Genomic DNA, 17,772 nt, shown 5'->3' with positions numbered 1-17,772 from the left:
TATATTAACTTACTAATTCGTAAAGGACTACAGCTTAGATAGGAGTATATGTCTTTACACAGCTGCTCGATTCTCTCAGGCATGTGTTTACATACATATGATGCATACAGTAACATACTATGGAAAATACATTTTAGTGTTAACAAGTCTGTGCAGTCTTTCCTTAAATACGCTCCTAATGACTTTTTGGGGCCGGTCATGTTATTAGCTCCGTCGGCAGAATATCCTACAAGGTTCTGCTTTTATGATTTGTCTCAATTGAGGCAGTTTTGGAGTCAGTTTCGATAACCTCAATCAAGTCGTAGAAGCAGTCTTTAACATGGAGTGTATCTTCCTTCCAAAAGAACGTGCGTGCAATCAACGCTAACGACTTATTCGATGAAACTCCGATTGAAAGCTAGATTTCCTCGCATAGCTTTTTCTTCCTGTTCTACTTCCTGGATATCATTTCGATCGTAAATATTTGGAAGACTTTGTAGAAGAGGGACAATTTACATATGCTTCCTTTCCATGACAATAGTTGGATCAATTATCGCCATGTGGATAATTAAAGAATTATTGAAATTGAAATGTTTTAGAACTTGATTGCAGAGTCTAATGTAAAACTTGATCGAATTGGTATTGAAATCAGCTACTGCGTTGTGTGAAATTTTTCATACTGATAAATATTTATTGGTCAACGTTTCGATAGCAGAACCTATTTAAACATTATCCGATGTAGCATAACTTTCCTGATCGAACTGAATATTAATAAAAGGGAGGCAAATTAGTGAGAAAACACCATACTGTACTTTTGCATGCCTATATTAGATTAAATATAGATATAGATTGAAAAAGACGATAATCGTCATAAAGGTCTTTTTTTTATTAATCCGTTTATTTTTACAGGCTCAGTTACACAAGTTTAATGGAGCCAAACTCTTAACTATATTTCAACTAGCATATATCAACATGTTGTTTCCTTAATTCTATGGTTAATGAAATAGGAAACCGATTACTCGCGGTCGACTCGAGTTTAGAAGGGTGACACATTTTCATTAGGAAAAGGATGGGATGTAAGGAGATGTGTGTTTACACTCGCACTCACATTCACATTCACATTCACATTCTCATTCACACTGACACTTCACACTCAATTCTTAAAACTATCCTTACATCTAATATCTATTTACAATTTAACTTATTCTAATGTTAGTAGGAAGGGAACCGATAGCTCGCGAAGGACGAAAAGGAGGGGAAAAGGATGTATGAACAATCACACTCGAAGATCGATAGCTTTAAGGAAAACATATATTTGGGACATGTAATCAAGGTCTAACCGAGCCAACACATCTCTCACTGGCACATTGGACTGCTTTCCTCCAGCCCGAAGGGAGTTTTCTAAATTCAATCTGGCGACAAGATACAACTCGCACGACCAAACAACGTGTTCGATGTCGTGGTAACCATGGCCACAACCGCAGAGATTGCTGTCGGCAAGATTAAAACGAAAAAGCAACGCGTCTAACGAACAGTGATTGGACATGAGTCGGGAGAAGGTGCGAATAAAGTCCCGACTCAAGTTCAGACTTTTGAACCACGGATTGAGGCTAACCTTAGAGATAATTGAGTGGAGCCACCGGCCCTATTCATCTTCGTTCCACTTACGTTGCCAGTTTGCGATGGTATATTTACGAACTAAAGAATAAAATTCATTGAAGGCGATTTGACGCTGATAATTTTCGCCTTCAATTGCACCTACCTTTGCTAATGAGTCAGCCCTCTCATTACCCGGAATTGAGCAATGTGAAGGGACCCAGACAAAGGTAATGACATAACAGCGTCTGGATAAAGCACTCAAAATTTCTCGTATTCTCTCAAGGAAGTACGGCGAGTGCTTTTCCGGCCTCACTGAACGGATAGCTTCGACAGAGCTCAGACTATCGGTTACAATGTAATAGTGTTCAACAGGTCGTGAGGCGACGCTGTCCAGCGCCCAGTGTATTGCTGCCAATTCAGCAATATACACTGAGCAAGGATACTGAAGACTGTGTGAGGTGCCTCCAAATCCTGTGGACTCATTCATAGAGGACCCATCAGTAAAGTACATATTATCACAATTGACACGCCCATACTTTGCTTCGAAAATCGTAGGAACGATCCCCGATCGATGACAATCTGGAATTCCATGGATATCTTGCTTCATGGACAGATCAAAATGTACAGAGGAATTGATGTAGTCAGGAAAACAAACACGGTTGGGAATATAGGATCAACCTGCATGGAGACGAATTCATGATATGAGCTCATGAATCCAGAATGAAAATTTAGCTCGATCAGGTGCTCAAAATTTCCGATCACCAATGGGTTCATAACCTTACACCGGATGAGGAACCGAAGAGATAATAAATTGAAGCGATCTTTTAGTGGGAGTAGGCCTGCCAAAACCTCGAGACTCATGGTATGCGTTGAGGGCATACATCCCAACGCGATACGGAGAATTCAGTATCTTGAATTCGCTCGAGTTTAATGAGGTGTGTTTTGGCAGCTGATTGAAAACAGAAACTGCCATACTCCATCACTGAGAGAATAGTTGTTCGATACAACATTATAAGATCTTCGGGATGGGCTCCCCACCAGGTGCCGGTAATTGTACGGAGAAAGTTTATTCTTTGTTGGCATTTTTACTCAGATACCTAATATGGGCCCCCAAGTACATTTGGAGTCGAACCAGACCCCAAGATACTTGAATGACATAGCATGAGTGATCGGTTTACCCAAAAGTTGAAGCTTTGGTTTTGCTGGTCTATGCTTCCTAGAAAAAACCACCATCTCTGTTTTCTCCGTGGAGAATTCGATCCCTAGCCCAATGGCCCAGGTTGAAAAATTGTTCAAAGTATCTTGTAAGGGTCCTTGCAGGTCGGATTCGTTTGATCCTACGACAGACACCACTCCATCATCTGCAAGTTGTTTTAGGCTGCAATTTTGTGTAAGGCAATTGTCGATGTCGCTTACATAGAAGTTGTACAAAAGGGGGCTTAAACATGAGCCCTGGGGGAGTCCCATATAGGAGACCCGACTTACTGTCGAATCCCCGTGAGAAAAATTCAAATGTTTCTCACAAAGCAAGTTATATAACATATTATTCAATAGAGGCGGCAGACCCCGAGAGTGTAATTTGTCTGACAGGACCTCTATTGAGACTGAATCAAAGGCCCCCTTTATAGCTAATATAATTACCTTCCATGGAAAGTTTATCAAATTCAATTATCTGTCTCATTTTTTTATCATCATCCGAAAAAAGGTTTTTTTAATGCAAACGTTACTCGAGCTATTGACCGAATAAATTGAAATAAACTTGAAACAAACTCTACCACGCGAACGCGTCGTCGAAACTGAAACTTTAGAATGAGCCATGTTATCCGCTGCTACAGTCAACATTTGAAAGAAATAATGATCAGTTGAAGATGATGAGTTCAATATAAGTCCCCTAAAAACATTTGGACATACCGCGAATCCTTCGGCACTCAGTAAAACCTAAGCTCCCCTCGAAGTGAAAGTTTGCACCGTGATGTTTCAAGTATTTAAATTTATCACATCTTACCACAAATTGCAGTACATCACGAGTACGTTGGTACATCGTAGAAAGTTGCTCAGTCATCACTCGCATCACTCAGGGGCTAATCGCACTCGTATTTCGTCCCGGCAATCAAATTTGATACAATCTGTAGTTCTGTCTAGCTTGGATTAATTTACTAAACGTTTCAGTTCGATCCGGTTTCAAAACGGATCATTGCGCCTTTGTAATACGGCGCAGAAGCTGTGTATACATAGTCTTACACGTGATGGGTGGCACAGTGATAAGAAAGCGGGTGAAACTTTAATTCAAATCAAACATACGGCTTCATTCATCTACACATTCTTGAATATGTCTCCCTCATCTTTGCCGCAGATCCGCGCAGTGGCTTCTTTCGTCATCCCCTACACGTAATCTTTACGATTGCCGTCGGCCAGCGGCGGTTGGGCGTGTACGGGTCAGTTGCGGGTCGACGATTTGAGTGATTTAATGGAAATAGTGTAATGTTACTGTCAAAACTTGTGCAACAGCCTGTGAGAGGTGACGAGAGCAGCGTTGTCGGACTGAACTGAATACATGGTTACTTCGTCCTTGTGAACAAAAGAATTTTACTTTCATATGCATATGAGTTATTGTAATTATCGGGGATACCCTTCCTCATCTAACTACATAGACACCATGTCCATCGTAACCGGAACCAAGACGCACCGAGTAATGTCTTTGCTTCAACTCAGATAATTGTTAAATTATAATATACACTGGGATTCAAATCAGCTCAACTAAGTTCTGAGTGAAATTTCATTATCACAGACAGTCAACCACTGACATCGTCTATCAGATTGCCTACGTTTCATTCGGCAGATCAATTAGAACTTTTTTTAATTGTTCTTAATTTTCAATCTTCGCTCCATAAGGTCTATGAATTTAATCAAGACCATTTTCAGTAGCGTTCGCACCATCTACCATTAATTTGGACGATGAAAAGATGGGCGGTGTTTCCTAGAAAAGAATTAATCTTATGGTAGTATCATTTTCCTTATCAGCGGGCGAGCTGAAATCCTGCCATACATGGAGCCGAGACAAGCCAACGTCAGTACTTATCAAAATACTAAGCAAATTGAGCCATCAATATAATTATCATGTACGTCTGATTCATAACAAATGATTTATAACAAATGTTGGAATGAATCTCGAAATTAATTTTTGTTGTGATTTTCCAAAGTGGAAAAAAACCATTGGAAAAAAATCAACAATAAAAAAAAAATGCTTTCTGTAAACTGTTCTAGTTAATATTAACTGATTACAGAATCACTAGATGGAAATTAAACAGGTCTGTAACGCACCATTACGTTCGTTTGTTTGTTATTCTTATTTCTAGGTATGCATGTGACTAATCTGCAAAAAAATGAAACGAAAAAATCTTGCTCCAGTAACGAAGCTGATAAAAGCGGTTTCGAACGCCGCGAGATAAGCTGAGTCACGAGATTTTACAATAGAATACAAGTCGGATGTGATGTGTACAAACAATACGACTCACGTGATTCGATGTACCGAAAGGGTGTTGTCCGAAGATTGTTTACATCACATCATATGAAACAGGAGTGACAACGTACCCCAAACAAAGCGGTTTTTCTTGTCGTTCTACTATTATTTTTTAATGTGAGAATAACTTTCCTACCCTTTATCTACGGAGTTATGCCCTAATCATGAAGCTCTAAATAGGTAAAAAAATTTCATTGAGCCACCGTGTGGATGTGATCAAGCGAGAAATATTTTTTTTTACTAAAACGAGTTTAAGGTAAGGTTAGTGATTTGCTAAGTATTGTCCAAGTCATAGTCACTTCGATTCTTCGTTTTCTGGAGATGTCAGAGCATGTTTATAGTTAGTTCACTACTTTCAGAAAAATAAACCAATGAAATAGTTATCTCTGAGCACTGGTTATCACTGATTTCAATATCTTTTTTTTAAAACAAAAAAAAATTTGAGAAAAGGAGATCTTTTTAGACAGTTTTAAATTTGAGGGTTAATTTGTGATGACATACCATTCCTCAGTAACTCATATCCGTATATCTCGAGTACGAGTAATCTTCGGAATGATGGGAAAGCTAGTGTGATCTTAGGTCGTGTGTTAGGAAGGGAGCTTGAGCTGTTGAATGTAATGAAGATATGACTCATATAGCGTCTGTCGTAGATTGGGATCGGCTGAATTCTCAAATGCGGTTTCTTGCCAGAGCACTCAAATTAGGTAAACCCATCACTAGAATAGGAAATTTAATCTGATAACCCTATCATTATTTCTTTCTTTACTTCATCTGACTATATCTTGTCATATTGAAAATAGGTGGGCAAAAAACCAGAGTGGCGGAAAATACCCCCAATTATGTTTTTTGGTCAATTGTACATTGTACAAAACCCATAAAACTATCAATAATGGTGGTCAAAACATCAAAGAATATCAACATGTGAAATAGTTCATGTTGGAAACGTCTTTGTCCAGTATTCACTCTTGATTCAGTTGTCCTCTTTATTGTAATGTTTCGGTTTTCTTGATAAGTGAATAAATACACGTGATATCAGTTAGATGATCAAGACTCAACTCCTATCTTCATTCCACGCATCATCTCTTATCCTCGATGTCCTCATCCAATTAATGTGCTCATACAAAATGTAGGGGAAAGGGGGGCAGCTTCGGATAGCGCTTGTAAAAATTAAGTGGTACAACTTTCAACGAAATTAAAAATATAAGTAAGTTAATAGCCACCAACAGCTGTCATATGGTTTGACATATCCTGGTCGTTTATTACTTACGAAAACAACACAGTGCCCTTTTTCATACACGTTTCGATACTTTTGAGCTTGAAGTTGTAAGTATTTCCCTAAATCCTTTGCGAATTAAATGAAAAAACGTGCATGCAACTTGGAAATAAAGGTCTATTTATTAGATATAATTTATTATTATTTGTCTTCGGATGGTGGTGGGGCATATTCGGACATCGTTCACGAGGCACATTCGGACACTGTTTAATATCTCATAAAATTTGTGTCTGATTGTTGTTTACTAACTAACATAAATTTAGTCTGATTCTCAGAACCAATGATGGTTCCAAGCTACAAAAAGAAAACCGATAGAACCAGCATCAACGAAGATAAGACGGAAATAGCTATCGAACTAGATTCAAATAGAACGTTTTCATGATTCTAGCTCACAGGTGGTCCAACTAGGTCCATTGTCTTTGCTAATCCCCCAACTAATGGTTGCATAACGGGAAAACTGTTTCTCAATTTTCTGGAACATTTGAAAAAGGTAGCAAAAAGCAACGTAAACAAATCAATTTCATAAAATCAAAAATCTATCAAAAAGTCATTGCACTTTGGAAACAATTAAATATTGCCGAGAAAATTGCACAATTTATGTATCTTTTCCACCTTATGTCACAAATCGCTTACAACCGCTGGATGTTTCAGTTATGGCTCTTTTCAAGCAAAAGCTCTCAGTTTCCCAGAACGATTGGCTACTCAACCATCCTGGAAAAACTATTTCTATACACGACCTTTCAGGTATAGTTGCATCGGCTTATAATGCTTCTTGCAATCTGAGGAATATCCTAGCTGGATTCAAAATGACAGGTTGCTATCCATTTTCAAAAAAGGTTTTTTCGGTCAAGGATTTTGAATGCTCAAATGATTTCACCTACTGGAGCGGAGGTAGCAACTGACTCATCGGGTAATACAACAATGCTGCAAAACATTGCGTCTACAGCACAGATAGATTTTACTTTGGCAACTTTGTCCCTGGGAAAGGTTGGACCTTTTCCAAAAACTTCACCGCGGAAAACCACCACTCGGAAACGGAATAAAGCAAAATCACGAAAATTTTTACTGACTCTCGTAGCAAGCATGTTCATTTCAGACAAATACTGATAAACAGAAAAATGCAGAATATGCTGGAAATAAGAGGAAACGGAAGTAATTGTTGATAAAAATTAAATTATTATTTTTTTCTCCTTGTCCGAAAGTGCCCCAGGACTGTCCGAAACTGCCCCACAGATGGGCACATTCGGATAAAAAGGCTATTTTCAAAAATTCGAATAAACCATTCATAATCTCATCAACGCACACCTCTAACGCGCTCATATGATACATTGATGTCCCAATGACAACCAGGATGAATTCAGATTTTTTTTAAGTTTACAAAAAATATGAAAAATCAAGGAAAAAAAGTGTCCGAATGTGTCTCCCTCTCTCGTCGTTGAATTATTGAACAAAACATGGAATTTAAGCAGAAAAATTGTTTGCCGCCTCAAGTGATTAGTCGTATTCTCGGAGAATTTTCTTACTTGGGATTTGTAGCGTATACCAAGTTTTTCTTTGGAAAGCCCCTCATACCTATTCTCATAAGCTCAGGATCAATATCTATAAGTGATACTGAGCAACTTTCTCTTTCATACTGTGAAATGAGCCGGGAATCCGGGAAAATCGAAAAACCCTCGGTGTTTCAAATGTAAGTCTCTTCCAGTGTACTATCGAGGATCCGCTAATGCCTGAATGAACCGGTAACTATTAAGTGAATGGTTCAAAATGAGTTTGTTGCGGGAGTTTGTCACTTTTTGATCCGGAAAAGACTACAACACAAGGCCGTTTTTCTAATATACAACGGTGTACCATTTTGGAGATGAAATTTTCTCTGATGATGAACTGATAAATGTTTTTTGCCACCGAATTCAACAGCCCAACCAATTGACCAAGGGATAATACAAAACATTAAATTAATATACCGAGTATAATTGGAAATTTCAATCATGCTTAGTTTGGAAAAAAATAACATTGAAGGATGTGGTATTTTTGCAATTTGAGGCTTGCAAAACGTTTTGTCAACACAGTCACGAAATTTTGGTAGTAAATAGGGTAACACGGAGTGAGTTGGATATACGGGGTGATTTGGACCACCCCTTTATCTCAAAAAGTACGGCTCAACTTGGATTTTTTATAGTGTCATCTCCTTCTTTTGTTGAACCGTATGTACCTAACGTAAAAAAACTTTGGTAAAATTCGACAGGTGGAATGAAACTGTAGCATGAACACAGCAAGCACTTTGATCGTCAGAAAATGTGAGTTCTCCGATCGTGGTTTTAAGAGCTTTTCGTGTATTGTGCAGTAAAGTCCTGTTCGCCTACAGAAGAGGAATAATTTGATGCAGCGAAACTGTAAATTTGATAACAGTAAATTAAATTATTTGCATTTTAATTTTCAGCATGTTGTGTGGAGTGACATGGACACGTTTCTATGGGGTGAATTGATCATACAGATTTGAAGCTTTTCTTTGGTCTAATTGATTCCAGATGCCGGTGAGTTACAAAAAAGAATGGGCAAACAACGTTGGAAGAAGGAGGAGCTTGGAAGAGCAACACAGGCCATCAAGGAAGGATTTCCTTTGATCAAGCATCGAAAGTGTTTAAAAATGCTCGAACAACAGTGAAAAGATTGATGTAGAATTCGAAATGGTCTCAATGCATTTTTTCTGGTATGGAGTCTGGCCAATACACCTGGTATCGATCCCAAAACACTGATACTGATTGTAACATTATCCCAAAATACTTTACAGAAACATAAGTATGTTGGACCAAATCACCCCACAGCCGGTCCAAATCGCCCCGCATCAAATTTTAATGTCCAAAAACCATCTCTTTCATTTTATGATATATTTGGTAATTTGAAGCTTGATATAATGAATCAACATTATTGATTGAGAGAAAACAAATGTAGCTCAGTATACAAAAAAAAGTATACTGTTAAAAAAGTCCTACGGTATTTCCGCGAGATGTCGTTGTAAGCGCGTAGTTCTAGTTGTATTAATTGTATCGAGTCATACTATAGCTTGTTGGAAAGGTATTTTTGCGCGCTATAATATAGTCCTTGACAGTGTTTTGTTTGGTTAAGTCGTTCGTGAGTTATAGTATCGCAAATATGGAGCAAAATAAAAAGAAAATCCGACATATTTTACAGTACTACTATGACATAGGCAAAAATGCATCTCAAGCTGCCAATAAAATTTGTGCAGTTTATGGACCCGATACAGTTTCCATTTCCACCGCACAACGATGGTTTCAACGTTTTCGTTCTGGTGTAGAGGTCGTCGAAGATGCGCCACGCTCCGGAAGGCCTGTCGTCGAAAATTGCGACAAAATCGCTGAATTAGAAGAGAAAGACCGGCATAGTAGCAGCCGTAGCATCGGCCAAGAGCTGGGGATAAGTCATCAAACCGTTATTAACCATTTGAAGAAGCTTGGATTCACAAAGAAGCTCGATGTATGGGTGCCATACACGTTGACGCAAAAAAACATCTTTGACCGTATCGACGCATGTGAATCGCTGCTGAATCGCAACAAAATCGACCCGTTTCTGAAGCGAATGGTGACTGGCGATGAAAAGTGGGTCACTTACGACGACGTGAAGCGCAAACGGTCGTGGTCGAAGCTCGCTGAAGCGGCTCAAACGGTGGCCAAGCCCTCATTAACGGCCAGGAAGGTTCTGCTGTGTGTTTGGTGGGAGTGTCAAGGAATAATCTATTATGAGCTGCTTCCCTATGGCCAAACGCTCAATTCGGACCTGTACTGCCAAAAACTGGACCGCTTGAAGGTAGCACTTATGAAGAAGAGGCCATCTTTGATAAACAGAGGCCGCATTGTCTTCCATCAGGACAACGCGAGGCCACACACTTCTTTGGTGACGCGCCAGAAGCTCCGGGAGCTCGGATGGGAGGTTCTTTTGCACTCGTTGGGAACAAGTCATCGAACAAAACGGCGCATATTTGACTTAAAACAGATGATTGTAACTAATTTTATGAACAAATGAAAATTCAAAAAAAAATACCGCAGGGCTTTTTTGACAGCCTAATATGTATATATATATATATATATATATATATATATATATATATATATATATATATATATATATATATATATATATATTATATTATTATTTGCTTCAGAATTCCCCCCATTTCCCCTACGTGTGGTCCAAAATAATCATTTGGATGAAGAATGCGCACAGGTAAAAGAACAGAAGTGACTTACTATAGGCTTACCAAATAGTTCAGGAATAAAAACAGGTCACGTTAGCAAAAAAATGCGATTTTTGTAGAATTTCATGAATGAGTGAATACAACATGGAATATAGCCAAACAATTGAACATTCTTAGAATTACCTACTTTGTTCTCTACTACGACTTTATCCGTTCATATTCAGATCGTGGAGAGACTTTGCAAAGCAAATCAGGATTTTTAGAAATTTTCACTTGCCACATCGAATTTTTGTCCAACATGGAGTCGCGACTTTTTTGTGTATCATCGTAATCAACTAGACTATTAAGAAAACTAATGTAAAATCATCAGAAATAACAGAACATTCAATGATTCGTCTTTTTCAACAAGGCAATAAATGTTTGGAAGGCCACCAACTGATCTCTGGTAGATTAGGTAGTAGTTCACCGCCTGGGGTTTCAAAATAATTGCGCAGGACATTCCTCCTCTCGAAAAGATCCAAGATTTCTTAATTGCTTTAATCATGTGTTACCATGATCAAGCAATTTGGCATACTATTTACTGTTCAACTCTTCAGTTGTGTATGAAAATGTTTGGGAACTGTCACAGCGAAGCTTTCAATATCAAACATTCGATTTTATGTCGATGATAGCTGTGTAAAATTTCTGCGAATACAATGAGAGAAATTTAAACCCAAATTCCAATTCCAAAAAAAAATACACGGTGTCACAATTTTTCCCCTGGCTTTTTTAATGATCTTTTATTTGTGTTTGGCTCAAAACTAAACGTCGCAATGTAGTCATCGCTATCCACCGGATCTGCTCACCATATTTTTGAAGGTTTCTGAAGGTATCTTTTCTGAACAGCATTTTCGTTTCCATTTTTAAGCATTATAAAGAAACATATTTTCAACAAATCAAAACAATAGTAATAGACACAAAACATTTTAATTCACACTCAGTTGATTCTCTACGAATTGAAATAGTAATCAGATAGTTACAATTACTATTTAAACAAGTGAAAAAAAATCAATTTAACAAAAAAGCACCATGAAATAGAACTTTTTTGCTTGACTAGACAGCCAATGTTGCGGCTCAGTTTCCTCGGAAACGGCAAGTTTCGTATGGCGGCAACATGTTTAGGGGCCATAGATTCCAGAACCTAAAACAACAAAAAAACCGTCATTTGAAGTATCAAACTTCATGATTTTTCAAAAATAGCTTATTCGTGATTAATTCAAACCTATATGACCTTATTGACGTAAACCGGATTTGTTCCGGATCAGGTTTCCGAGAGAAGTGACTACTTTATGACCAGAATCAAATCCCAGCATTCGAGCAATCGAACTTCATGGTTTGTCAAAATTAGTTCATTGGTGACCGTTCAAGGATTTTGGTCACATTAGGATAACTCGTACGGTGTCAGGATGATCTGAAACTCAAACTTTAGATCGAGATATGAGAAAGTCATGACTACAACTTTAGACGTCTTCAATCAGATAAGGTATCCCGAAAGCCTAGAATTTTGATTCATATGATTCATATCAGATTTTTCAAAAATTCAAAATGATGTATCGCTTTCCATTAGGGGGAAGAAGGCTTAAACTCAAGGACATCCAGATTTGCGCCGAAGTCCATTAAATACTTCTGCTGACAGAAGAAAAAACCAGAAGCTTCTGGAAGAAGAAAAAAATGATTTTTGCAGCACTGTGTTATTGAAAATAATGACAAAGAAATAAATAAATATATATATATATATATATATATATATATATATATATATATATATATTAATTTTTTTTAATAATTTTTATTAATAATTATTTTTTTCTTTATACTAAAAATACGGTACAAGTTGACAAAAAGACGGGACAATAAAAAAGGATCGAAAAAACGGTACTGTCCGATAAAAAACGGTACGTTTGGCCAGCCTACTTACAATTAACTCAACGCTGTGGTTCGCTGAAAAGGTGGATTATATGTCAAATAATAATGCACTCTTCAGTTTACGCATCAGTGTAGTCTCCTCACTGTGGCAGATTGCGGATCAGCGCGCTTCAGTGCTGAACACAGGTTTTCGCACACTCTAACTCCCAATAGTTAATAGAGTGAAGAGAGTGTAGCTCACTCGCACCAAGATTTTTTCCAACTAGCGCACACTGTTTTTTTATATATTCGCCGGTGAAAGAGAAAAGCGCATGGTGTCTCTTTGGTAGGTGGTAACTGTATCTTCAGTTTAGGCATGAAATTTCAGTGAAAATGCCATCACTGCTCGTAGAGATACCATCTAGTCGGAGTGAAAAATCAGGATACCCGTCACATCAATCCGGAGATGATGACTTCTGTTCTGTACGAGTGCTGGTTTCAGAGTCATCAAATATCTTGCGCAATAGTGTGCCGAAGACAATCGATGGATTTGAACCTTCTATGATGTATGAAACACAAGAGCTCCTTCTGATGCCATAATCCTCTGAGCGATTTTATTTTTACATCACAAAATTCAGCCTGGATTTGGGAGTGGATCCCAATTGGAGATTCTTGCAATGTTTCAGTGTTTGAATATGCTTTTCCAAATCAAATTTAACTGTAATGGTTCATTCAAAACTTCTGTTTCAACAAAATGACAAAATGGGCATATCGCTATTGGCAACAATTGAATTTTATATAAAAATTAGGACAAATGAATATGAAAAATAAATCAGAATGCCCCAAAAGAATCTCAAAATCAGGACATGTCCTTCTAAATCGGGACAGATGGTATCCCTATACACTCGTGACTTGTGACGACGATGTGAGTCGTTTAGTCAAAAGACGAATTGCAGCTGCTAGCAGAACTTTCTACGAACTACGTAGTCAGCTGAAGTCCCAGAGTCTGCAAACTCGCACGAAACAAGTGCTGTATAGAAGGCTGATCCTCCCGGTTGCCCTTTATGAACATTAAGCATGGATATTGAAGGAAGCCGGTTAACTAGGGCTAGGTGTTTTTGAGCGTAAAGTGTTGCATTCAATACTCGGCGGTAAACTGGAAATGAAGTGTGGCGCAGACGTATGACTCGCGATACAGCTCGCATGTTTATATATATATAGAGTATAAATAGTGAATGTAATACAACGTGGCAGGTTACAGTGAGACATTTGGCCAGAATGCCGGATGAAAGAGCCGCCAAAACTATTTTCAACAGAGAGCCAGGAAGACCGCTGGTCCCTATTGTTTCAATAGTTTATTGTTTATCAAAGGTAAATATGTGTTCTTCCTCATGTAAGGATTATGTTATCTGAAGTTTGAGTCGATTCTTTGCTTAGTTTCCTTGGTGTCTCGTACAAGTGTGAACGTAATGAATACTGAATAGATCTTGAGTTTTAGCACTGAGACAAATGTTACTGAATTGATTATTTTTGGGATATCCAATGACAGTTTTAAATTATCTGTGTGTCCAAGAACAGGACGGAGTCCTGACTTCGAGCAAATTTATCGCAGATCGCGTGACAATACATGAAAGTGTTCATTGATCGCATAGTCGTACGTAAGCCGACCCTATGGTAATTAAAAAAGGGAGTTTCACTATGCAACACAAACTTTTATCTGGAACCGTACTATGGGCATGGTTTTTTTTTAAATATCCATCCATATCCGGTGTCATCTCACCGTCGTGAGTGTTATGACGGTATGAAACACCACGCTAATCCACACTCAGCTATTCCCCAATTAAATTGTAAAAACGGAACAAGGACCTAATTTGGTGTATCTCACCCATGCACTTACACCAACAATTATAATATTTCACATTAACCTCATGGTCCTAAGGTAGAAGGACACCAAAACAAGTATATTATCTATCTTTTGACATAGCGGATGAACACAATGTAATGTAACAATATTGACACGAGGGAATCAAACTGTTTCCCTACTTATTCACATTTGATATTAAATATTCCAGTATATTCGTAAATCTAATTCACAGTTTCAAAGCGGGGGAGTGGATGGATGATCAATTATATTCATAACCATCGAATAAACTAACAGTCTGTCCGGCTACTCATTTCATACCAGAAGAAGTGTTTAACCATGTGAATTTTATATGACGTTGCAAATTCCTGTATCGAATCAATTCTAAGAATTTTTGCACACTTTAGATTCAAGAGATTTCTCTACAAAATCTTTCTTATAATATATTTGTAACCCGAATAAGATGCGAGCAATTTAATTCATTGGCAATGATCATTTTCATCATTTCTCTTTGCTGAACCGAAAATTGGTGCACTAGGTATTATTTATCAGAATTCTTCAAATACTAAAAAATAATTGTAAAATTTGAACAACCATTCTAGTTTTACTCCGAATACAATTAATCACCTGACATAAACTAAAAATGTATACTCAAATCGGTGCCGGTGGATAGAGAGTTGAATTGTATATGCCCAACATCAACACAACTTCACAGTTCTTCGAAAAATCAATCATCGCACTAAAAATGTACACTCAAATCGGTGCCGGTGGATAGTCCTGGGGCTGTTTCTATCCCTTTCCTGCAGCATTTCTAACGACTATTTGGCTATAACACTGGAGCAACATACTGAGAGAGAATACAGAATACAGGATAATTGTAGTGAATATATTTTTCACTGATTAACACATAACCGCTTGACACAACGAAGTTTCCGCTAATTTTTCAAATTTCTCTGTAATTACATTGACATTATAATGTCAAAATCTTGATCGGATTATCATCAACGAACATCTATCTTAAGATCAATTATAAACCATCTAGTACACTATTTGCAACATTCAACTTCCCAATATACGTACCGGTAACAGGGATTCGCTTCAGATTGCTAATAATTGGTAATCTTTATATTCCACGGAAGAAACTCAGCGCTTATATTGAAAAACTTTCAAACTACAATAGTTAAGTAACACAACCGATCGTTTTTAACTTCTTCCTAATTAGGAACCAATCGTACCGCGTGTCTTTTGCGCAAAATCCTCAAGAAGGATATAGGAAAACTGTGTGTTTCACTACCGGCAAACCGCAAAACCGCCCAAAATCACCACTATCAAGCACAGATCAATCCGTTGTCGATTACGATTCACGATTGAAGAACGACCCGCGCTGTATGTTCCTTTTATAATCCTTGTTAAATATACACCATTCCAAATAATTTCCGAGCAGTCACAAATTGATTTCTTGCTGTGTGTGTACTTACAGCTGTGCACGACAAAAAGATGCACACATGTGACAGTTGAACCAGCGAGCGGTCTATTTAGAAATTTCTCCTAAACTGAATTAGGAAAATTGCTTAATTGTATACACTTGCTTATGTCAGCCGGGCATGTTAGCGCACGAGGTCAAATGTCAGCATCAAGTTTATAGATAGTATTCTCACCAGAAAATACACCCACTCACCCGCGACTTTTGCACTCAGAGACACAAGGATAATGGAAACGGTTGATATTTCATGATTTCATTCATTACTGATTCTCTTAATAGATAACAACTATGTAGCACTTTTTTGCTAATATGTTAACGATGCCCAACCATTGTCATTTTACATTTACCAATACCAAATATTCAATCAAACCCAAATAATCGAAATAGATTGAAAATTTAAATTACTGAAAACAACCTTTTGCAACATAAAGCTAAATGTGGTTCCTAAATTGTCTCTACAAAATAAAAACTTAGCGGAAGCATACAATTGAAACACAAATTTCTGCATTACTCGAGAATTAATCAAGCATATGAAACCAAATTTTGCACGTGGAGGTTTTAGGGTGCAATAAATGATTTTATGGTGGTTAGACACTCGATCTCCCTCTCTCAGGGGGGCTGCCATACAAATGAAACACAAATTTCTGCATCACTCGAGAATTAATCAAGCAAATGAAACCAAATTTGGCATGGGGAGGTTTTAGGGTACAATAAATGATTCTATGGTGGTTAGATATTCCTCCCCCTTCTCTAAGGGGGGCTGCCATACAAATGAAACACAAGTTTCTGCATTACTCGAGAATTAATCAAGCAAATAAAACCAAATTAGGTATATGGAGGTTTTTGAATATGAGAAATGTTTCTATGATGGTATGACACTTCTCCCTCCTCTGAAATGGAGAGGGGGTCCCGTAAAAATAATACACATATTTCAACCAAAATGACAATTGAATTTTTTTTAATGTGGTAAAACGCAATCCTACATCTTCTTCTATCTATATTAATAAAAATGGATCACCGAATGTGTTGATAAGAGCAATACTCGAGAAAGAAGTTGTCCGATTTAGTGCTGTCTTTATTCTATCATATTTTCTGTATTAAACATTTATTCCATGTAAAGGAGAAACATGTTATTTGCAAGTGGTTGAGAAATCTTGAATTGTGTCTGAAAATAATCTGATATTATAACGACGAGTTTTGATAGGAGTACTAGGAATTCTATATTAAAAGGTAAGTTTAAAGGGTAGATTAGAAAATCAATCAATGAACAGTTCTGCGTTTGGACCTGTGAAAGTGCGCTTAGTAAAAAAAAACGTGAATGTGATAACGAAAAATAAATTTTGGGCGATACAAAGTTTGCCGGGTCAGCTGGTGTTAAATAAAATAAACGATCTGGTTTGAAAACACGGTGTCCAAAAAAATAATTTAGGATACCTCCGCATCGGGTGCGAAAGCTACACTCGACGCCACTGCTGATCAATGAATCAACCACAAACAGCCGTTGGATCTTGTCTTCCTGACTATTAGGTCTTCACGTTCAACAATCTGCAGCGACTATTCTAATATGAAAGATTTTAAGTATCGTTCCCCGGAAGAACCCTCAGAGCATAGCGGATGAAACTTCTCTGCACTTCCTCGATACTTAATGTTTGTGTCGCATAATAAGAAGATCACATACAGTTTCCGTATTGAATGGGTCTCCGCACTTTTCAGCGAATCCCGTTGGCTGAGCACCAACCACTAACCTTATCCATATCGACTGCGGAATACAACAATCAAATACTGAGTGAATAGCCCTGTAAATTCAGGCGTTCGATAAGGTTATTTGGCGATAAAATGAAAATGAGAGGTCCTAGAATACTGCCCTGTGGTACTCCTGAATCGATATATCCTACTTGGAAGCAGGTTTGGCCAATTCGCATCGAAATTCGATCAAAAACACTCACCCACAGATAAAACTCAC

General features: G+C 37.8%; 1 protein-coding gene across 1 annotated transcript in view; it reads right to left on the bottom strand.

Annotated features, from left to right (window-relative positions):
• Positions 1-15,694, bottom strand: part of LOC129778956 (neural/ectodermal development factor IMP-L2) — a 46,693-nt gene extending 30,999 nt beyond the window's left edge. The window contains exon 1 of the mRNA XM_055786151.1: positions 15,407-15,694. The gene's annotated coding sequence lies outside the window, so the exon portion shown is untranslated. The remainder of the gene's footprint in view (positions 1-15,406) is intronic.
• Between the last annotated feature and the right edge of the window lie 2,078 nt (positions 15,695-17,772).

Source organism: Toxorhynchites rutilus, chromosome 3, assembly GCF_029784135.1.
Source record: "Toxorhynchites rutilus septentrionalis strain SRP chromosome 3, ASM2978413v1, whole genome shotgun sequence".
NCBI classification, from domain to species: Eukaryota; Metazoa; Arthropoda; class Insecta; order Diptera; family Culicidae; genus Toxorhynchites; species Toxorhynchites rutilus.
Note: the sequence above shows the minus strand (reverse complement) of the source record. Positions and strands in the feature narration are given on the sequence as shown.